The following is a 24,653-nucleotide window of genomic DNA, read 5'->3' as shown; positions in this document are numbered from 1 at the left end:
AATCTTTTGATACCAGTTGAGACCTGATTTAGGACCCAGGATGTGATCTATTCTAGAGAATGTTCCATGTGCACTAGAGAAGAATGTGTATTCTGTTGCTTTGGGATGAAATGTTCTGAATATATCTGTGATGTCCATCTGGTCCAGTGTGTCATTTAAGGCCTTTATGTCCTTGTTGATCTTTTGCTTGGATGATCTGTCCATTTCAGTGAGGGGAGTGTTAAAGTCCCCTACTATTATTGTATTATTGTTGATGTGTTTCTTTGATTTTGTTATTAATTGGTTTATGTAGTTGGCTGCTCCCACGTTAGGGGCATAGATATTTACAATTGTTAGATCTTCTTGTTGGACAGATCCTTTGAGTATGATATAGTGTCCTTCCTCCTCTCTTATTATAGTCTTTGGCTTAAAATCTAATTGATCTGATATAAGGATTGCCAGTCCTGCTTTCTTCTGTTGTCCATTAGCATGGTAAATTCTTTTCCACCCCCTCACTTTAAAACTGAAGGTGTCTTCGGGTTTAAAATGAGTTTCTTGTAGGCAACATATAGATGGGTTTTGTTTTTTTATCCATTCTGATACCCTGTGTCTTTTGATTGGGGCATTTAGCCCATTAACATTCAGGGTAACTATTGAGAGATATGAATTTAGTGCCATTGTATTGCCTGTAAGGTGACTTTTATTGTATATTGTTTCTGTTCCTTTCTGATCTACTACTTTTAGCCTCTCTCTTTGCTTAGAGGACCCCTTTCAATATTTCCTGTAGAGCTGGTTTGGTGTTTGCAAATTCTTTCAGTTTTTGTTTGTCCTGGAAGCTTTTAATCTCTCCTTCTATTTTCAATGATAGCCTAGCTGGATATAGTATTCTTGGCTGCATGTATTTCTCGTTTAGTACTCTGAATATATCATGCCAGCTCTTTCTGGCCTGCCAGGTCTCTGTGGATAAGTCTGCTGCCAATCTAATATTTTTACCATTGTATGTTACAGACTTCTTTTCCCGGGCTGCTTTCAGGATTTTCTCTTTGTCACTAAGACTTGTAAACTTTACTATTAAGTGACGGGGTGTGGACCTATTCTTATTGATTTTGAGGGGGGTTCTCTGAACCTCTTGGATTTTGATGCTTGTTCCCTTTGCCATATTGGGGAAATTCTCTCCAATAATTCTCTCCAATATACCTTCTGCTCCCCTCTCTCTTTCTTCTTCTTCTGGAATCCCAATTATTCTAATGTTGTTTCTTCTTATGGTGTCACTTATCTCTCGAATTCTGCCCTCGTTATCCAGTAGCTGTTTGTCCCTCTTTTGCTCAGCTTCTTTATTCTCTGTCATTTGGTCTTCTATATCGCTAATTCTTTCTTCTGCCTCATTTATCCTTGCAGTGAGAGCCTCCATTTTTGATTGCACCTCATTAATAGCTTTTTTGATTTCAACTTGATTAGATTTTAGTTCTTTTATTTCTCCAGAAAGGGCTTTTATATCTCCCAAGAGGGTTTCTCTAATATCTTCCATGCCTTTTTCGAGCCCGGCTCGAACCTTGAGAATCGTCATTCTGAACTCTAGATCTGACATATTACCAATGTCTGTATTGATTAGTTCCGTAGCCTTTGGTACTGCCTCTTGTTCTTTTTTTTTTGTGGTGAATATTTCTGCCTTGTCATTTTGTCCAGATAAGAGTATATGAAGGAACAAGTAAAATACTAAAAGGGTGGCAACAACCCCAGGAAAATATGCTTTAGCCAAATCAGAAGAGATCCCAAATCGTGAGGGGGCGGGGGGAAGGGGATATAAAGAGGTTCAGAAAGAAAAAAAGAAAAGAAAAAAAAAAGAAAAAGAAAAAAGAAAAAAAAAGAAACAAAAAAAGAAAACCAATAATGAAAAAATATAAAAAGGAAAAAATAAATATATATATATTAGATAAACTAGTTAAAAAACGTTAAAAAAGAAAAGGGTAAAAGTTAAAAAAAATTAGCAGAAGAAGAGAAAAAAAAATTGAAAAAGAAAAAAAAAATTAACTGCAAGGCTAAAGAATCATGGGGAGGAAGCCATGAGTTCCGTGCTTTGCTTTCTCCTCCTCTGGAATTCCGCTGCTCTCCTCGGCATTGAAACTGCACTCCTTGGTAGGTGAACTTGGTCCTGGCTGGGTTTCTTGTTGATCTTCTGGGGGAGGGGCCTGTTGTAGTGATTCTCAAGTGTCTTTGCCCCAGGCGGAGTTGCACCGCCCTTACCAGGGGCCGGGCTGAGTAATCCGCTCGGGTTTGCTTTCGGGAGCTTTTGTTCCCTGAGTGCTTTCCGTAGAGTTCCGGAGGACGGGAATCAAGATGGCGGCCTCCCAGTCTCCGGCCCAGAGGAGCCGAGAGTCTGGGGCCCCACTCCTCAGTGCGCCCTCAGAGAACAGCGCCCAATTGCTCCCGTCACCCTGGCCTCCATCCGCGCTCCGAGCTGACCGAGCCTGAGACCGGTTCAAGGTAAACCCGAGCTTAGAGCTCACTCCTCGGCTCTATGTAGCCAGCTTCCCGGTTCTAATACCTGTAAGCTCTGTGACACTCAGACACCCCTGATCCTTCTGTGACCCTGCGGGACCTGAGGTCACACTGGCCCCGCGTGGGCTTCACCCCGGTTAAGCCTCTGGAGCGATGTCCCTCAGCGGAACAGACTTTTAAAAGTCCTGACTTTGTGCTCCGTTGCTCCGCCGCTTGCCGGGAGCCGGCCCCTCCCCCCGCGGTCTATCTTCCCGTCGCTTTGGATTCACTTCTCCGCCAGTCCTACCTTTCAGAAAGTGGTTGATTTTCTGTTTCTAGAATTGCTGTTCTTCTTCTCTTCGATCTCCCATTGGATTTGTAGGTGTTTTCAATCTTTAGATAAGCTATCTAGCTGATCTCCCGCTACCTGAAGTAGTCTCAGCCTGCTACTTCTCCGCCATCTTGACTCCTCCAATTCTGAGGTTTTTCTTAAAAGATTCTATTTTCCTTATTTTGCATCCTAATTTACTTACTCTAAATTTGTTCTGGCAGTATTTTTCATTTTGCTTGCTAGGGAAAAGAGTAAACTCAATAGAGAATAATTTCCTAGTGAAGTCTTGGAAAGTGCTGTATTTGTTTTCTACTTTCATCATTTTAAATTTTGTTGTAACAGTAAGTGTGTATTTTCTTATTTATAAACAAAAGCAATTTGTTTAATCAACACTATTATCAATTTCATGGAGGGCAACAAAATGGCCAAACTTCCTACAGAGTTATTTGAATGTGCATTTCATAGTCTGGAATTAAAGTTAAGAATACGTGTTATCGGGGTGCCTGGGTGGCTCAGTGGGTTAAAGCCTCTGCCTTCGGCTCAGGTCATGATCTCAGGGTCCTAGGATCCAGCCCCACATGAGGGTCTCTGCTCAGCAAGGAGCCCACTTCCCCCTCTCTCACTGCCTGCCTTTCTGCCTATTTGTGATCTCTGTCAAATAAATAAATAAAATCTAAAAAAAAAAGAAATGTGTTATGCAATTTATGAAAACTTGCATCCATACATTTATTCACCCAACATATCTTTATTGAAGGTCTTGCATTTACTGGGGAAATTGTATTTTAAGCATTTCCCAAGTGAAATATGGATTTTGTTTCAAAAGATCTCTTGCAAATGTGGACTAACCAAAAACACCTAATTGAAATTCAAAACACCTTCTTAGTTTATATAAATAATGGGCTTTGCAAGGCTAACTCATTAAAAAAATCAGTAAACTTATTATAAATGTGTAGTTTAAAACAAAAGCCGGTTCAGCATTCTTCGTTCCTCTTTAGCATTCTAGCATTCTTCGTGTTCAAAGTTGTGATGCCCTGATCTCTGAAGGGCAGACTTGTATTCCCACCAAATTAACATTCTTTGTTTTTGATCCATTTATCTTATTCTCTGACCTACCTTGATGAGAAGAAAAGGCAGGCATTCGAGGGAACACACACACACACACACACACGCACAAACACACACACACACACACACACACACACACACACAGGGAAAGAGTAAGCTGTGGATGAGCACTGCCTGGACAGCATTTCAGTTTAGGACTAATAAAAACAGATTATGCTTAAAATTAGTTTTAGCTTTACATATAGCTTCTCTCATCCTTCTCCTCATGGTATTGCCTTCTTTTAACAAAGGATTCATAATTTCTTTTTATCTGTCAAACTTTAGTTTTATATTCCTCTTTGATCATGCTGTTGCCCTATGTAATAATAATTTAAAAAAAAAAACAGGCAATTATTCCCACTCCTATGATTTACCTACCAAACGGAAGGCTGCAACATAGCAGCATCTTGGATGGCACAGTGATTTGGCATTGGGGTCCAACTAGTTCAGCCCTAGCATTCCTATCACCAGGGCCTTTCTCCTCTACTCTACTTACACCTACCACAAGCACCTACAGTGCATTCTCTATATGCCTCTTCTTATGTGGCTATTCTTTTGCTACAATTAAAGCAAATACAGTAATAGGTCAGAACATTGGGTTCTGACTTCTTCAAATATAACTAAAATATTGTTTGGGTCCTAGAAGCATGCTTATGATAGAAATATGATAGAACTGTTTACAGGGTGTTTTAAAATATATCTTAGGTTGCATATACACCTTAAAGTATACCTTTTAAAGATATAACAGAGAGTCCTCATATACCTCACATCCAGTTTCCTCTATTATAGTTATCTTAGAAAAATATGGGCATTTGCTATAATTAATGAACTATATTAAAATATACTTTATTCAGATTTCTTTCATTTTTACCTATTGTCCTTTTCCTATTCCAGGATCTCAACCGAGATACCACATTACATTTAGTCATCACATCTCCTAAGGCTTCTTTTCACTATGACAGCTTTTCACACTTGTTTTGATAACATGGACGGTTTTGAAGAATATTTGTTAAGTATTTTTAGGGTTCCCTGTAGCAGAATTTTGTTTGATGTTTTCCCTTTATTAGATAGGAATTATATATTTTGAGAGGAAAATAATAGAGGTAAAGTGCTGTCTTCATCATAAAATATCAAGAGTACATAATATCAACATGACATACTACCGTTGATACTGATGTTTATCACCTAGCTGAGGTAGTTTGTCAGGTTTCTTGACTGTGTAGTTACTCTTTTTCCCTCCTTTCCATACTGTACTCTGGAAAGAGGTCACTATGCAAGAGAGGCAGGCACAGAGACAGAGGGGGAAGCAGGCTCCCTGCTGAGCAGAGAGCCCGATGCGGGGCTCGATCCCAGGACCCTGGGATCATCACCTGAGCCAAAGACAGGCTTCAACCCACTGAGCCACCTAGGTGCTCCAGATGGGCACTTTCTTGTTCCTACATACATATGGCATTTCCTTGGTGTGTGCACAGAGTGAGCAACATCTCTCTTTCTTCCTCGTATTATAAAACCATCAATTCTTTAAGGGTCTACTTGTGTTATTTTATTAACCTAATTACCTCCTAAAAGGTCTGTCCTCACCCATGGATAAGGCTTTAATATATGAGTTGGGGAGGGGCAAGTCAATCAATACTATTGCCTGTTTATTTATTCAATAATACATTATGCTTTTATGGACATGGATATTTATTTTATACTTCACCTTATAATCCAATAATACTTCAGTTAGTTGTTCAGATTTGACCACTGGGGGCTTATTTGCTTGGCTCATGTGTAACTAATATTATCTAATGTTAACATTAATTTTAATTACTCCTAACTGAAGAATTGGTAAAAAATGTTTATCTCTATGAAAGTAATACAACAATATCTCATTTAATATGGTAGATTTTCTAGGTAATGTTAATTCTGTCTATATTTTGTCTCATGATTTCCTAGCCTTATTTCAGTCATTACAGTACAGTTTCCCTCTTTATATGTGGTTATTTCTTGTGATATTGTTACTGTTCTTATTTTTTGTTATTAGTATTATTATTCCTCTCCTCATCCTCCTCCTCCTTATTCTGCTTTCTCATCTTCTTTCCCCATTTTTCTAGGCTTTCTGTCTTTACTGTTACCAGACAGATGAGATTACTGGTTTCTTTTAATTCTTTATCTCCCTGTCCAATATAGGAATATAACTGGATTTTGGCAGTTGCTGAAGGTCATAAATGTGTATATAGAACTTATCTAATTTCATGACTACTTACTTAAAAAACATTCTACCAAACAGCTCTTATATTATCAACCCTTTCCTAAGACAATATAGTTTTTGAAATTTCATGCACTTTTATATAATGTCTTACCATCATATCAAACTAAAAGAAGAAACATGTTTGTATAGGGATGCCTGGGTGGCTCAGTCACTTACGTGTCTGCCTTCAACTCAGGTCATGATCCCAGAGTCCTGGGATCAAGTCCCATATCAGGCTCTTTGCTCAGTGGGGAAACTGCTTCTCCCTCTGTCTGCCACTTCCCCTGCTTGTACATGCTCTCTCTCTCTCTCTGACAAATAAATAAATGAAATCTTAAAAAAGAGAAGAAACATGTTATAAAAATGTTTAAGCATCATGTTTTCTATCCAAGCCATATTCAACATATATAGGTGGACACAGAATGTTTGCCTTGTGAAAGAACTTCAAGAAGGATGAAGAGTTGGCACCTTTATTTTTAAACAATTTAATATGGTGGTCATATAAGCTTACTATATATATGAATTTTGAGCTTGTAGTGAAACTTGTATTGAAGTTTTATTTTCCCTTAAAATAGTTTTCTGTGTTTGAAGTTTATATTGTGTGCAATTTTAATGGGAGATAATTATAAGAAGAAAAAGGTATGAAAAATTAACAAATCTGGTACGGAAAAAAATGAAAAAAATAATGATTATTATTTTCTCCGTTACATTATACTATGTAAAAATTTAAATCACACAGGTACCGATTACTATATACTTCTTAGATGCAATTATTTCAATATTTTAAAATGTATACATTTTTAACATACATTTTTATCTTTGAAAATTATTTTTGTATCTTGGGTTGGAATGAAATCAATCATAATTTTTTTCAAAATCATTAATAGGACCAAAGGAGTTTTTATAAACAATGACAATAATGACCGCTTTAATCTGAAGCTTTCTATACATCTTTCAAAAGCAATACACTTTTTAAAAAAAAGATTTTATTTATTTATTTGACAGACAGAGATCACAAATAGGCAGAGAGGCAGGCAGAGAGAGAGAGGGGAGGAAGAAGCAGGCTCCCCACTGAGCAGAGAGCCCAATGTGGGGCTCTATCCCACACCCCTAGATCACGACCTGAGCTGGAGACAGAGGCTTTAACCCACTGAGCCACCTAGGTGCCCCAGCAATACACTTTAATAGAAAATAAGATGCATGTGTACATACAGACATGTAGGCACACATAAACACACCTTCACACACAGAGCTGCCCTCCATAAAGCCAGATGATAGAGATGACAGTGCATTTCAAAATACTTATATTTAAACATCTCATGAAACATAGTACAGCATAGTACTGGAAAAAATAGCTAAAAGAGAGAAAACAGAATTAGCAAGGAGTCTAACTGTGATCTAAAATCACTTACAGAGAGAAAATGCTGATACTAAGTTTAGAAATACTTAAAAAGAATTTTGGTATATCAGTGGAGTGACCATAGGGAAATAAGTTTAATACGTACATGATTTTGTTATCATCTTTTCAAAGCTATTGCTCTGGGAAAAAAGAATGTGAAAAGGAAGGACTGGTACTCCTTGATAGAAAAAAGTAAAAGCAAGTGGGGCAAATTTATGTTGCACAAAACAAAAAGAACAATAGTAAGAGAAACTAAAGCCACATAATCCTCCTCCAAATCCACAGAAAAATAAAGGCATCAATTAAAGAAATTATTCTTTACTACACTAGAAGTAAAGTCACTTTTGAACTAGGAATCTGCTCTAAATTTGTTTAGTATATACACATGAAACAAACAGAAAAAAAAGGTCTAAACATTTATAAAAACTCTATTTAAAAAAACAGAAAAATGTGAATAAAAGCACAAGCTGATAAAATGCCCCTCATGAACAAACAAAAATAGCACAATGAAGAAAACAAACAAACAAAAATCCCTGAATGAATTAAATATTTTCCACAAAGCATCTGGATGTAGGTAAAATCATGTTGAATGATAAATATGAAAACTGAAAGCAGAAACGTTTAAAATAAAATAGAATGAAAAGATTATTAAGTTCAGAAAGGCAGTGGAAAAGTAAAAACCATAATAGAAATGAACACTAAATTATAATTATCTTAAGGGAAGCAACAATCAAATAGAAATTTAACAATGGCTATTGAAGGAAAGTAGTAAACACAATACAATATAAATACAAAATAAAGTAAATATAATATAAAGTAAATAATAAACAAAGAAATAAAAGAGGTTCCAGAGAAAGTGGTCAAAGTGACAGTAAGGCAAAAGGGATCTAGTATATATAATTGGAAACTCTGAAGAGAAAATGAAACAAAACAAACTGAACAAAGCTAATATTTAAAATTCAAAATTAAAAAATCTAGATATAAAATAACCTGAATCTCAATATTGAATGACTTTGAACATATCTAAGAAAACTGGTTTAAAAAGCAACTTTGAGACATATCTTTATAAACAATAACATTAATAAATAAAGAAAAATCCATAGATCCTCCATGTGAATAAAATCCAAGTTACTTGCAAATACCTGAGAATTAGACTTGCATCAAACGTCTCATGAGCCATGTACATAGAAAGGCAAAAATGCAGAAGCAGTTTCAAGAAAATTAAGGAACTAAACTACGAACAAAAAATTATATACCTCTCTAAGCTGTTTTTACATGCAAGAAAGCAGCTAATATATTTCTTGAGGATTATAGAAGTGGGTGGACTTTATTAAAGCAAGAAAAAGTATTAGGAAAATGAAAAATAAATAATGTTTAAAATACTTATTTGTAGATAGTAAGTTCTAGTGAAGCTGAGTGAGGATATAATAATGGCCCTTTACAAGTGATATTTACTGACAAAGTAAAAATGATAACTAAAATACGAGAAGACAAGAGATAATAGAGGAAAGAACCCTAAGTGTATTGATTATGATATAGACAATAGAATAAGGCAAAGTATATCAATAAAAACTGAGAAAGATTAATACAAGTATTAATAAAACAGATGATGCCAGGCATTAAAATGTATACATTCACATTCACAATCAACTAATATACTGAAATTATTAGCATTTACAGGTTTAAAGGAAATTTTAGCAAAAGGAAAAATTGTATCATGTTAAGAAGAAAACAGTATTAGAAGCAAAATATTGCATCAAGGAGTGATTTGGCAGATGTGAAATATATCAGCCTTGTGAATAAACATGAAGACTAAACCACGTGTTTAAAAAATTCAGATTGTCTCACAAAGAGGGAACCAACTAAATGCTACTTTTAAGAGATTTACTTAATACAAGGTATTTTTAAAGTGAATAAATAAAGACAAGAGAAGTAAAAACAGGAAGAAAATAGGCATTGCTATTTAAATATCAGCAAAATAGATTACAATAAAGCAGGATTAAATATACAAAGAGGTATGTTTTTTAATGTTAAAAGCTACAATCCACAATGTAAGGACCACATATATGATACATATGTACCAAGTAATACTGCAGTGGACGTAATAAAGCAGAAAGAGGAAACAAAAAGAGACAGCAACACAAAAATATCGGAAAGGTGTAATACACTACTACTCTTGGTGAAGTAGACAAAGTAGACAAATAAGAATATAGAAGAAACTTAAAATGTAATTGATAATTAGACCTATGGAGACATGTAAAACTTTGCCCCCTGATAATAGAGAATATACTTTGTTAAAAGACCAAATGACATATTAACAAAAATTATCAAATTAGATCACAAAAAAAATCACATTAGTTCCTTAAAGTAGAAACTCTTCCAACAACCTTCTCTGATCATAATTATTGCATCTATAAAGTAATGCAAAAATTATTTTTATAAAGCTCCATTTTATTAATTTTTTTAATTAAGCAACTCAAGGATGAAAGAAGTGAAAAAATACATAATTTCTAAAAAAAAAGACTACATTAAATTTTATAACTTATAAGATATATTTATAGTGATAATTAGGGGGAAATTAATAATCTTGGATCTATAAAATTCTAAGAAGGAAGTAAAATTAATTAGTTCCAATTAATTGAAACAATTTTCAATTATCTAAAAATGAAAACAAAACAAAAACATACTAATCAACATTTTACTAGCTTAAATGCCAAACCTTTAATAAACATAGAGCCCCTTAATTGTTTTAGAACACCAAAAATGGAAGGAACTTCCAAAGTTTTCCTATAAAATAAGTATGACAACGATAGCTTTACTGATAGCATTATCAATAGCACATGGATAAGAAAATTACAAATCAGTATTTCTAATGAACGTTTTTGGAAAATTTCTTAATATAATATAAACAATGAAATATAGTAGAAAAATGATACATGATACAGGGTAAAAAAATTATTTTAGGGATACAAGTTTCAATTTTCAGGAAATTATTATAATTTACTGTATTAATTGACTGTGAAAAATTTATCTGCGTGAAGATGAAATTCTGTTGAAAACTTCATATCAGTTCATGATTCAAAAAAAAGAAAATGTCGGTTGATGGATACTTTTGTATTACAATCACAGCCTATATTTTTAGTATGAAAACTTGTGTCCTCCAGTGGAATTATGGATCTAAATATTATACACACACACACAAAGAAAAAATGAGTAAATTCATTATGCTAATCTGAATGTATGGAGACATTTTTAATAGTATAAAATCTAGAAGACATAAAATAAAATATTAATAACTTCAAATTATATTTTAAAATTTGGAGCATGGAAAAAATGCAGCAAGAAGTCAAAAGGCAAATGATAGTGAATACACAATATAAATATACAATGTTAGTCACAAACAGTGTGATTGTGTAAACGGGAAGACAAAAAATTTACCAAAAAATGGGAAGATATAAACAGTAATTAACAAAAAAAGGTATGAAAATCACCTGTGAATCTTTCCTATGGAAGATTTTCAATTTTGCACATTACTAGTGAAATAAAAATTAGAAGAATCCTGAGCAACTCTTTCTCATCAATCATAATGACCAAAAATAAAAGCTTGATAATATGTTAAGATGGGAACCAGACACTCCCTCGTACTGTACTTTGGAAATTCAAAATGTTTTAACCTAATGAATATGAATTTAACCACACTTAACAAAATTGTACATGCTTTACCTTTCAATCAGTCATTTCCAACAATAGGAAAATATATCTGCACAAGGTTATTCAACATTATTTGTAAAATTGCACAAAAAAGAGCAGAGAGAATGTGCTCTATTTTACATTGAAAGATGGAGGAAATAAGAAAACATTCATTTGTCCACATACTTTGGCAAAAATAAATACAGAAAAGATAAACCAGAAACCAGGGGTAACTGGGGACAAGGTTAAAAAGATCAAGGGTGAGGTACACCCCTAAAAATACTTCTTTTACTATATAATTGTAAATTATATATGAATGTCTTAATAATAAAAATAGTATAAAGTAAAGTACAAAACAAATAAAATTCTAACATGGACAGATGTGACATTTAAAAATGGTGTTGCTCTAGTATGCAATCTCCAAGTAAAATTCATCTCTATAGGATGTTGGCTTTCATTTCAAGGTTTGTTATTTCATGTTGTATAATTCTTCATGTTTTACATTGCCTAAATCTTGAGGTACTGGCTATATTTATAATATGTAAGGTCTGCGATGGCTCAATTGAAGAGAAATCTGGAATTATTTGACTCAGTAGTACCCTAAGTGTTCCCATCATGGCTGACTAAAAGTAACACTTGGCACATTTCATTGAAACTCTCAAGTGTATAAATACAGCACAGTACATATAACAATAGATTTCACAGCTCTATTAAAAGTGCTCTGTACAATAAGTTGCTTACCACAATGACTCTTTAAAACCTTAAAGTCTGAGTTCAGATTCTAAAAATATGCACAAACTTTTATTATTATGCCTATCTGCATAAATGTGTACTGTTCTCCGTTTTTCCACTACGAGGATAGAGGGTGCATAAATTCGGTTATATTTGCAAACCTCAAGTCAGCATTAAAAATGATAAATAATATTTCTGTATTTGAAAATGGCCTTGTTGAGGCTGAGAAAGAGCCAGAGGCAATTAAATGCTTTTTATTTTTGTCACTCCTTAATATAAGGCTTTATTTTTCATCTCTGTGTATAATATGGGAATAAAAATAAAATGAGATGAACTAATACTAATGAAACCGGTAAGTAAGTAGTTAGAGGTGAAAAGTTCAACAATCAATAGAAAGCTCGATATCGAGGGAAAGAGAATATATGGCAATGAATGGTTATCTACGTATTAACTCAGAGGAGTAGAGTACATTAATAATACCAAGAGCTGGCTCAGTTTTCGCATGAGTTTTCCTTTAGATAATACCAAGAAGCTCCATTTTATCATCTTGGATCTTTCCAATATGTATGTTTTGTTTTGTTTTGTTTTGTTTTTTTGAAGTCAGGCAGGCAATTGTGTGAGAGCAAATTAACATTTATTTGAACACCTATCAAACTCAACCTTCTGTTCTCCATGTCTAGATACAGCAGAGCAATAGTAAAATACCTTTCTCATTTCACAGAACTTAAAAGGTAGCGTGAGTAAAAACACCAAGGTGCCAGAGCTGAGGAGCATGCTTCAGCCCTGTACTTTAGGAAATGCTTAGCTGATGTCTGTTTTCAGTTTTGCTAAAATCTGGAAGCAATTGTTTCTGCCAAGAGAAGATTTTGATTGTATACACCTATCCTTTACTAAATGGCTTTAATTTGTGTAAACCATCTCTGAAAAACCTGCAACTCAGAAAAAAATAAATTAAGTACAAGTTTTCATATTTCCATATTTCCATAGTTATAGACAAGATGCACAACAGAACAAAAACATGTTTACCCTTTATTCATATTAACATTTTGCTCATTTGCTTATCTATAGCTCCCTCCCCAACACATTTTTTTTTCTGAATCATATAATAGAAATGTACATCCATAATCTAGAAATACTTTAGTGTATTTTATGCTAATGTTTAACGCAATCATAGAGCTAACCAGAATCAATTTGAGAACGTAGCATGCAACAGTGTAAATACTGAGAGATATGTTTAATGGTAGCTAAAGTAACATTAATGTGATACTTCTCACATAAATCTGGTCACTTTGAAAGGTGACAGTTACACATAGTAATGTTTCTTTCTTTTCAAGATATTTTTGGTTTGTAGTGAAATTTGAATGTTCTGTAAACTTAAACAGGGCTAAGAACCTTACAAGATTGTAGATAACTCCCAATTCTGGCCCCATTATTAACATTATTAAAACTGAAAACCTCTTGTGGAATTCTTACCTCTGGTGCATTCATTTTTTTTCTTTGTGGTTTTCTGACCCAGTATTGTTTTCAGATCTGATGAAGCAGCAAACTCAACCTGTATATTTTTTTGTACTCCAGTTCTCACAGTCAGCCTTATTTTCAAGCAGAGTTCACTTACCCATATCCCAGTGGACTCATGGATTCCTATTGAATTTAATGAGTTAGAATCCAGTCCCTTTATTATTTTGATGCTCAGAATGTTCCATATTTAGCCCATGGAAAAGTTTTGGGTTGACTTTTCTGACTTTTGTTATGGTCCAATCACTCTCTGAGTGCTTATTTTCTAGTACAAAATATATCCCAGTCTCCCCTTATAGTTTCCCACCTTACCACTGCAACCTAAAATTTCATCAAAGAATTCTTTTTTTTGGAAAACAATTTTTGGAAACTTTGTGTGCTCATTGTTATTTTAATGTCGCCTTACCCACATCCTTAGGTGGACGAAATGAGATTCTTGCAAGAATGCACGCATGCGTGCACACACACACACACACACAACTATCTATTTATCAACATCTGTCAAAATCAGTGAGCACACTGGGGCACCTGGTGGCTCATTTAGGCATCCAACTCTTGATTTTGGCTCAGGTCATGATCTCAGAGTTATAAGATTGAGCCCCATATCTGGTTCTTCATGGGGCATGGAGTCTCTCCCTCTCCCTCTGTCCCTCTTACCTCCTGGCACACTGTCGCTCTCACTCTCTCTCTGCCTCAAATTAAAAAATATATATAACAATAATTTTAAAACAAGTGAGCACACTAATTTCTCTAATTCCATATTTGTAACTGCCTCCCTTTCTCAGGCAAGGAAAATATCAGTCTCTCCTTTCTCTCAATATGCTTACTTGTTTAATCTGTTTTGCAGTATGTAACCGAGCACTGGCACAGTATATAGACACTATACTGGACTCTGACACCCCCCGCAGTGAGTCACCACTTCCATGATGCAAAAGTCTCTCCCCATCAATTCCAGATTGGAAAAATGCATGGATGCCTTCCTCCTCAAACTAAGTGAACACCGACACCCCACTCCTGAGCTTGTACGCCTAACCTCCATGTGGAATCACCAGCTCAGTACTAGACTCCATGCCAGTTTGTGCCCCTGAACACTGCCACCTATCCCTGTATGGATGCCCTACTATTCACGAGTCCAGTACCCGTAATGCTTAATAATTATTAAACCACATGCTTTAGTTTCAGAAATTATATTTCCTTTGAAATTTAAATTGATGACTCTAACACTCTTTACAATTAGAATACTTCAGATTTTCTTAAACATTTTTAGAATTTTTAAACACTTAAAAGAAAAACAATAAAACTACTATTAAAAACTGATTAGTACTTGGGTCGCTTCCATAATTTGGCTGAAAAAATTATGTTGCAATAAACATAGGGGTACAAATACCTTTTCAAATCAGTGTTTTCATATTCTTTGGGTAAAAACCCAGGGGTGGAATTACTGGATCATATGGTAATTCTATTTTAAATTTTTTGAAGAACTACCATACTGTTTCCACAGTGGAAGTACCAGTTTGCATTCTTACCAACAGCACAGAAGGGTTTCTTTCTCTCTACAACCCAAGTGTCCAGTGATAGATGAATGGATGAAGAAAATGTGATAATTATGTGTGTGTACACAACACACACTCTCAATGGAATATTACTCAGCCATAAAAATGACATCTTGACATTTGCAACAACATGGATGGATCTAGAGGGTATAATGCTAAGTGAAATAAATGAGTTAGAGAAAGATACCATATTAATTCACTTATAAAGAAACAAAACAATTAAATAAACAAAAGAAGAGACAAACAACAACAAAATCTCTTAAGTATAGGGAACAAACTGATGGTCACCAGAGGAGAGCCGGTTCAGGAGATGGGTGAAAAAGGTGAAGGAGATTAAGAGTATGCTTAGTGTGATGAGCACTGAGTAATGCATTACTGATTATTGATTAATACTGATTATTGATTATCCCTGATTACTGAAACACTATAATGTAAACCTGAAACTAATATAACACTTTATATTAATTATATTGGAATTAAAATTGAAAAAAAAAAAAAACTAAACATTTCAGGGAAAAAAGACCAACAACCCAATTAAAAAAAAAAAAAGGAAGAAAGAAAACCAATTAGCACTTTGAGATTAGTTACAAATGTTCTAATACAAATGGATATACTCTTTTTATTTTTAATAAGCCCTGGTTACATAGAATTATCACAATCTTCTGTTCACATTATAATCTTGTTTAAATACTTAAAAATCATCTTGTATTTATTTATTCACATTAGTTATCTTGTTTTCATGATTTAATAAATACCAGTGAACTTGTTGGGAAATTTGACCTATCTGATCCATGTGCATTTCTCCTGGGAAAACATTCTGATTATTGTAATCATTGTTATAGTTTTCATGTATTCATATGTTATTAAAAAGGACAAAAGCACACACATTCCAGCACACACACATAATCTTTTTTTCTTAGAAAGTGGGTATCATGTACAGTGCACATTCCTGGCACTTAATTTTTTTTCTGTTACTACTACATTTTAAGGTTTGTCTGTATTATTGTATTTGTCCTAATTCAGTCATTTTACAGTTTTATAATATTTCTGTTTTGCTCATACATCCATTTCTCTGCCATGAAATCAAGTTTTTATTCTGAAATTTGTTATTATGAGAGGTACTGCTAGGAACATTCTTGACAAAGTATCCTAGACTAAGTATGGTCAAGTCTTCCCTTGGTATATACTGGAAAATAGAATTTCTAGGTTGTAGGGTATATAGTATGTTAGCCTTCAGAAATAGAACCCACTTAACAATCCCAACAGTAATATATCATCTGTAGTCGCATCCCAACACTCAGGTCTATTAGGTTGATTTTTATATAAATGGATGTAAAATGCTTTGTATAATTTTATTCATATTTGAAGTTCTTAATTCTTAGTTCCTCTCCCCTGGCATGATTTTACTGTAAAACTCTTAGTTTTATGGTAAAGAATTAGGATTTCTTCATTAAATCAGCTGATGCTTCAGATATGTTTAATGGGCCATAATTTAGGGCCAAAGTTAAAAATTTCATTTCTTTCTTTCTTCAGCTTCTTTGCAACTTTATATTCATCATCTAGACCTTTCTCATGTACTTTAATTTAACCATCTTAACTGTTTCTTAAAGATGCCAGTATTGAATCTTGTGTCTTTATATTATATATTGTTTTTATTTTTAAATAAATTTTCTGAGTCTTCCCCTTTCACAGTATGTAAAATCTAGTATAAAGTTGCCATTCTGAGGGTAGCCTGATGTGGTTTGATTTAATATATCTTGTGGTAAATTATGATTTCTCAGATTATCTTTAATTATCATTGATCAACATTATTGACACCCTGCCATGATCAGTATATTCATATATCATCTTACTGATGTTATGGATTTAGGCATAACCAACTATTTTATAAGGCTATCAGATCAATACTGTACAGACCAGTTCTGAAGTAGACATATAGATCAGTGGAATATTAAACATCAAGTCCAGAAATAAATTCATTAATATTATGACATGATCATAGTTTGACTCCTTAATATATATATAGATAGTATATATGTAACATTGACTCTTTATTGTATTTCTTATTTTGATATTTTAGATCAGAATAAGTTTTAAAATGATTCTATCCCATATTAGTATTTTAGCAGTAAACTTACATGAATTTATTAAAAAATATAACTTCAATATATAACTCACTGATTTACTTTGTTTCAGTCTTTCTTTAAATTTTCTGTATCAAACAATAATTTGATTTTTTAATTGTATAATACAAGAAACTTCTTTATAATAACAAAAATATATTTAATCTAATAATATTAATACATAGTGAATAGCTAGATTTAAAATAGAGCCTCCTTGGGGCTCCTGGGTGGCTCAGTCAGTTGAGAGTCAACTCTTGGTTTCAGCTTAGGTCATGATCTCATTGGTGGTGGGATTGAGTCCCATGTGGGGCTCCATGCTCAATGGGGAGCCTACTTGGGGATTCTCTCCCACTGCATCTCATGTGGGCATGCTCTCTCTCTAAAATTAATAACTAAATCTTTAAAAAATACAATGAAGTAAAATAGAGCCCACATTAGGAGAGCATTATTTAAAATATTCAATATTTAGAGGTAGTATGTGACAGTGTCTGTACTATGTGCAATATTTGTTTATGTAAGATTTAAAAGTTGGCTTATTCTATAGATTTTGTTGTTCTAACATACGATTCAATGTATCAAAATAAACTGTAGCTGCTTTTCTTCCCTTTCTCTTTCTCTTCCTGAACACACCAGTTCACAAACCACTAGGTAGGGCTGAGCAAGGCAGGTGCTTATGTGTATAAGTACGTGGATGAGAAGTCAAGGTGCTTCATAATCTGGATCAAATGAAAAAGACAGCCCAGCAAGGGCTATTGGTACCAGAACAGATTAGGAAAGAAATTAATCTTCTGCAGGAGAGATGTCAAAATGGCAGCAGCTGCCCAGCCCAAAAAATTGTAATTAGAACTGAGTGAGAAGAGCGTCTGTCCACTTGGGGAAGTTACAGAATGGCTTAGGATGTAATATCCAAAGAGGAGTGAAGAAAATATCCTTGTGGGGATGGTAATTCAGAGTAGGGAATCAATATACACGTGGAGGTAATAAGAAAATCAAAATAGTAGGTAATAATAAAATCTACCCTTGAATTTTAAAGCCCTAAAGAAGTATGAGACTGGGATGCGAGTGGCAAGTGGGTAGAAATGGAGAAAACTAGAATAAGGCCTGTGCTGTTGGATTCAAATTAGAGATATCATTGTAAACTCAGAACTTTTAATGTACCTAAATAAATGTGACAATAAATGCAAATTTGTGTTATGCATATGTATATATGTACGTTCCTGGCTCTGTCTGCTGCAGTGTTCCTATGAGCAGTGACACACCAATAGCAATGAGTACACTTAGCAGCAAAATCCTCCTTTCTATACTCTGTTCTCAATTAAAACAATCCAAGAATCTTTAGAGAAGAAATTAGCTCCAGGAGTGGAAGAAAGAAAGTACAAAAATGTGACCTGAGGTATTTTTCTAGGCCAGAAAACAAAGATTCAAAGAGTGATGAGTACATGCCAAAGAATACAGAAGTCATTTTAAAAAGATCCTCCCTGTGAAAATTTGAATACCAAGAGGATGTCATTAATAGATTATGCCCCATTAAATAAAAAAAATTCATGAGTTTATACTAATATAAATTAGTGAACAGCTTGATGAAGTCTCAGAATAGCTCTATCCCAAGTACTTACATATACCAAAAAAAAAAAAGAGGCGAAAATAACTTTAGAATAGGTGATACTAGCATGTGTCATCTTAATCAAGTGTTCAAAATCAAACTCAATAAACAAGTAATGAGACAAATTGAAATGGTGTACCCTTATAGGCTTGGATGGGAAGGACACCGCATCACTTGTTTGTTATACCTGCCAAAGATAATTAATCTGAATCTAATTATGATGAAATATCTGAGAATCCCAAATTGAAGGGCATTATACAAAACAACTGGCTTTTAATATACCATGTGTCAAGATCATGAAAGTCAAGGATAAACTGGGAACCATTCCAGATTGAATGAAACTATAATGGCATAACACATTAATGCATATGTGTAATTCTAGAGTATCTCCCTTTCTTGTAATTGATATTACTAAAATAATTGAAGAAATTTCAATGGTCTCAGGGTAGTTGGTTGTATTATGTTAATATCAATCCTTGATGTTTATGTTTACATTATGGTTTTCTAGAAAGTGATAGTAAGAAATTTACACAAAAATGTTGGTGAGTAATTGAACATCATATCCTCAATTTACTCTAAGGGGATTCAGAAAAGAAAGAGCTATTTTTAATGACTTGCCCCTTTTACTAACTCTGAGTTTGTTTCAAATTTTTTTCTAAATGTAAAAATATAATTGAGTCACATATACACATGAATTGCTGGCTATGTTTTAGAAATACTGTACATAATTGTATTTATTTTGCTACTGCAAGATAGAAATTGTCTCTCTAGATTCAATTTATAAGATGGATAGAAAAACACATTTTTCCCAAAACGCAAGTAAGTGTTTAGTTCAGTTAATATTTGGTTTATAATTACTTGGTGTTTGATTACAGAATAAATAATTCATAGAGGCACACCCCAATTTGATAAATTATTTCCATCTTTCAGTGTTCACAAAAATTAAAAAACCTTATACTGTTATGAGAGATTTTAGAAAATATATTGATTCAGGATTTAATCATAACCATTAAATAGCATAAAATATCAAATAGTTAAAATAAAATCAGATAAAGAAAAGCATTTTGTAATTTAATGCCTTTGAAAATTAAGCTTTTAACATTTTATATTTTCTTATAAAGGAAACCTTTGATATAACTCTAAGAGAAAAAACTGTAAGTTCATAACTTATTTTCCATGAACAGAAGGGCATCATTCATTAAAATAATCTATCAGTAGTTGGTACAGATTACTGGCAATATTAATTTCAACATCATTATATTCCTAATTTCCCACTACTCATTAGTACTAGAAGTAGAATTAATGATAACAGTAATAGTTTTACTTAGTGATGCTATTTCATGGTATATAGTGCTTTCTCATTTATTTACTCAAAGAGTCACAACCGCTGTATATGACGGATTGTTATCCCCACTTCATATGCAAAGATACTAATTTTCAGAATGTGTTCAAAGGTTGCCCAGGGTCATGCAGCAAAGTGGAGGATCTTGAATTTGATAGCTAACTGGACTAGCCTTAAAAAACCTTTAAACATTTCAACTATTGCATTGTTTCATTACTTTCCTCTAGTGTAATATATTTTCCTGTGCAGTATTGTGAAAGGATATTTTTTGTGTTGAAGGGCTGTCAAGGGCAGTTTCTAGTAGTCACTTAACTGATTATCTGTGATCCTCTCCCTCCCTTTTGAATTTCTGTTGAATTGTGGGAATTGGTCATACATTTTTAGGAACCAACCTCCATTGATCAGGTACCTCTATATCTTCTCCCATCTGAATATTGAAAATACAACTTAAAAAGATCTTGGGTTATTGGGAAAAAGAAAAACAAGTCACAACCTGTTATTTTGTAAACATTTAATATAACTACATATCAAAATAGTGGGTATAAATAGATTATTACCTCCTGAGAAGTAGTTTCTTTGCCCCTTCAATGGTTAGATTTATTTACAGATTCTCAGATTCAGTTTCAGTAAATTTAAATGTTTGATGAAGGTCAAAGTTAACTGTCATGACCAATGCCTCCTAGTATTCTAACTTATTACTTTGATTTCATGTACTATTAGACTGCAGCAAAAAACCTCAGCACAGTCCTGTATTTTCCTTTGCTTACTGCACTATGTTTAGCAGGACATAGTAGATTTGGGTATTTTATTAGTTCTTAAACAACCCCATACTTTATTTTTTTTTAAGATTTTATTTATTTATTTGACAGAGAGAGAGATCACAAGTAGGCAGAGAAAGAGGAAGGGAAGCAGGCTCCCCGCCGAGCAGAGAGCCCGATGTGGGGCTTGATCCCAGGACCCTGAGATCATGACCAGAGCCGAAGGCAGAGGCTTAACCCACTGACCCACCCAGGCGCCCCCATACCTTATTAATAAACATATAATACCCATGTAATAGTTCATTTTAAAGCATTCAGTCCTTCGGAGAATTTACTTGATGATACCCAGAATTAGACATTATATTGTATTTGTCACGTAACAAATGTCCTTCTAAATTCAGGAAGTCTACACAATCATCTTATGTTGCCACTGAGGGAAGGGAAAATATATATATATCCTTAAAATTTCTTTATAAATGCAATTTCATATATGGATTATTGTTCTTGCTTACATGGGATAAAGGTTGAAAAGGTCAGGTTTTTTAAAATAATATAAAATCTGTAAATAGACAGAAGTCACTAATCATAATAATTACTCATTTAAATTAGTTAATAAAAAATATAAATTAAATGCCTAACAAGTACTAGGTATCTGTTCACATATTTCAACAGAAATACATGCTTCATTCCGTAAAGCAGCTAACGTCACAGTAGAGGAGATACGTATTATAACTCATTGGGAATTTTGTGAATAATTAAATGCACATTAGATCATCTCTAAATGTATTTGCATCCCCTTCCAATAATTTATCTTCTGTAAGGGAAACAAAATGTGCCTTTTGTTCATTTTCCTTTTTTTCTTTTTTAATTTTATTTTAATGATTCATTTATTTATTTGAGAGAGAGAAAATGAGTGAGAGGCACAGAGGAAGAGGGAGAGAGAATCCTAAACAGACTCCAGAGTGACTGCAGAGCCCAAAGTGGGGGGCTCAGTCTCAGGACCCTGAGATTACAACCTGAGCCTAAGCCAAGAGTCAGATGCTTAACCCACTGTGCCATCCAGTGGGTTTAACAAACACTGTGTTAAAACACTCATTTTACTTTTTTATCTTTAAATACCCAAACTAATTCTGTCATTTTTGTTACAAATTTGTGGCATAACAAATTATGTGGCAGAACAAATTTTAAAAATTGCAGAAAAGATATGACTCTAAAATATACCCTCTGCTAGGACAAATTTTTCAAGTCCATTAAGATATGTCTTAAGCATGCATTATAGTATGACAACAGTCTGAAGGAATTTTAGTTTGTGCTCCATTCAGTAGTTTGATCAATATACATCTCCATTTTCATCTTAGCATGTAGGCGGAAATAAAACCATAGCTATATAACATGTTTGGCATTTCTGAGTTTAGCTCAAATCCTTGAAGTTGTTTTTACATTTTGATTCTCTTTTGCAAAAATACTTCCCTTTCCATGTTTTTACAAAGTCAAAATATCTTTCTCCAGTGTTTTCAAGATGAAATTGTTGAATGTTTTAATAGGAAAGTTAATGTAATTAAAAGGAATGGTGACACTGAGTTTTTCACATATGGCAAAAATGAGGAATGTAAATTAATTCTCAAGAATTATCTTTTGGGTTTATGTCATTAATGTTCTACCAAAGAACATAGTAAAGCTATATTTTAATCAATAGCATTGTTTAAGATATCATGTATGTACAGTATATAATAGTTATCATCAGTAGTTATTCTCTTTCACTCCAAGAAGATATTGCCTTTTCTTTCTAGGTAAGCAATAAAAATAATAATAATAAAACTTATTTATGAGCCATGATTGACACTGTAGAAAATTATTAACCATTACCCAAAGTGAAAGTTCAAATACCTCAGAAACTTTTGCTTGTTGAAAACTTACGGGCACTATGTAGCAAATATGCAGGAATTGACAAAAGATTATAATTTATTTTAATCAAATGTTGCATAGAGTTATGCTTTTCATTCTCCTGAGCATATATAAATATGATCAATTTACCTTCAAGTCAAAAAAGGATGTAACATAAAAAATTATACAAGATGTACTCAGTGCAGCAGCAGGTATCTGGGCCATAAATAATTCTATGAGTAAAATTTAAATAGAAAGTTTTAATGTCATTGTCTATTAATTAAAAATATACACACACAGTGTGTGTGTAGAAAGAGATAGGGGATTGCAATGTTGATTCAGACAACTCATTTAAAATTTATGATCTTTGGAAAATTGAATATATAGAACTTGAAAAGAAAAAAATATATATGTATATATATATATGTGCATATACATATACAATTTCTTAAATATATGACTTAGAAAATTAGATCAATATAACCAAAATGAAGCAAAATATTGATATTAAATTATTTAAACAAACTAGTAAAAATTCAGAATTATTTTTGAAATATTCAAATAGATAATCTATGTGTTAGATTTTGCATTCAGCTGTCCAAGATGCCAAAAGGAAAGAAGACCAAGGGAGGGGCACCTGGGTGGCTCAGTCGTTAAGCATCGGCCTTCAGCTCAGGTCATGATCCCAGGGTCCTGGGACCAAGTCCTGTATCCAGTTCCCTTTTAGGCAGGAAGCCTGCTTCTTCCTCTCCCACTCTCCCTGCTTGGGTTTCCTCTCTTACTGTGTCTCTCTCTGTCAAATAAATAGATAAAATTAAAAAAAAAAAAAAAAAAAGACCAAGGGGAAAAAGGTGGCACTTGTACCTGCTGTTAGGAAGAAACTGGAGGCCAAGATAGTAAATCCACTGTTTGAGAAAAGACCCAAGAATTTTGTCCTCAGACAGGACATCCAGCCCTAAAGCGCCTCATTGGTTTGCCAATGGTTCCCCTCCATCCAGTTGCGGCCGCAAAGGCCTATCTTCTGGAATAGCTCAAAGGGCTTCCCAAGATCAGTCATTTCACCCAGGCCTTGGAACACCAAACAACTACTCAACTGCTTAAGCTGACCCATAAGCACAGACCCAAGAAAAAGCAAGAGAAAAAGCAGACAGAGGTGGGAGATTTTGAATATTTTCATTATTTCCTAAACAACTTAGTATTTTATTAACAAACATGCAATACCCATAAATAATTTATTCTGGAGCATTCAGTCCTTCAGAGTTTTTACTTCAGGATATCTAGAATTAGACATCATGCAGTATTTATCATTGTAACGAATGTCCTCCTAAATTCAGAAAGTCTAAGTAATTGTTTGATAGCTCCCCTGAGAGAAGGGAAGATATATATCTCCTTAACAGGCTTATAGACACATTGTGCCTATAGATTAGAAATGTATTTTACGTATAGTTAACAATAGAGTATTGTATACTTAAAAATTGTTAAAAGTATAGATTCTATGTTAAGGGGTTTTAATTACAAAAAGAAGAAAGAAAGTTGAGATACATAAAAGAAAACCCCCACATTGCATAATCACATGAAATTTGGGGATTGGCATATAATCAATATTTTTTTTTAATTAAAATAGGGATGCCTGTGTGGCTTAGTCAGTTAGGCATCTGCCTTTGGCTCAGGTCATGATCCCAGGGTCTAGGAATCAAGTCCTGCATCCGGCTCCTTGCTCAGCCTACCTTTCCCTCTGCCTGCTGCTCTCCTGCTTGTACTCTCTTTCTCTCTCTGACAAATTAATAAATAAAATCTTTTTATTTTATTTTTTTGTTTTGTTTTTTTTTTTTGTTTTTATACCTCTTTAATATAAACATCCGTTATTCATGCAACAGTCCTATTATTTGAGGTAACGCTTCAGTTTTTAAAATATAAATTCTCCTAATT

Source organism: Lontra canadensis, unplaced genomic scaffold (genome assembly GCF_010015895.1).
Source record: "Lontra canadensis isolate GAN:19392208 unplaced genomic scaffold, GSC_riverotter_1.0 scaffold26, whole genome shotgun sequence".
Lineage (NCBI taxonomy): Eukaryota > Metazoa > Chordata > Mammalia > Carnivora > Mustelidae > Lontra > Lontra canadensis.
The sequence above is the reverse complement of the archived record's forward strand: the minus strand, read 5'-3'. Positions refer to the sequence as shown.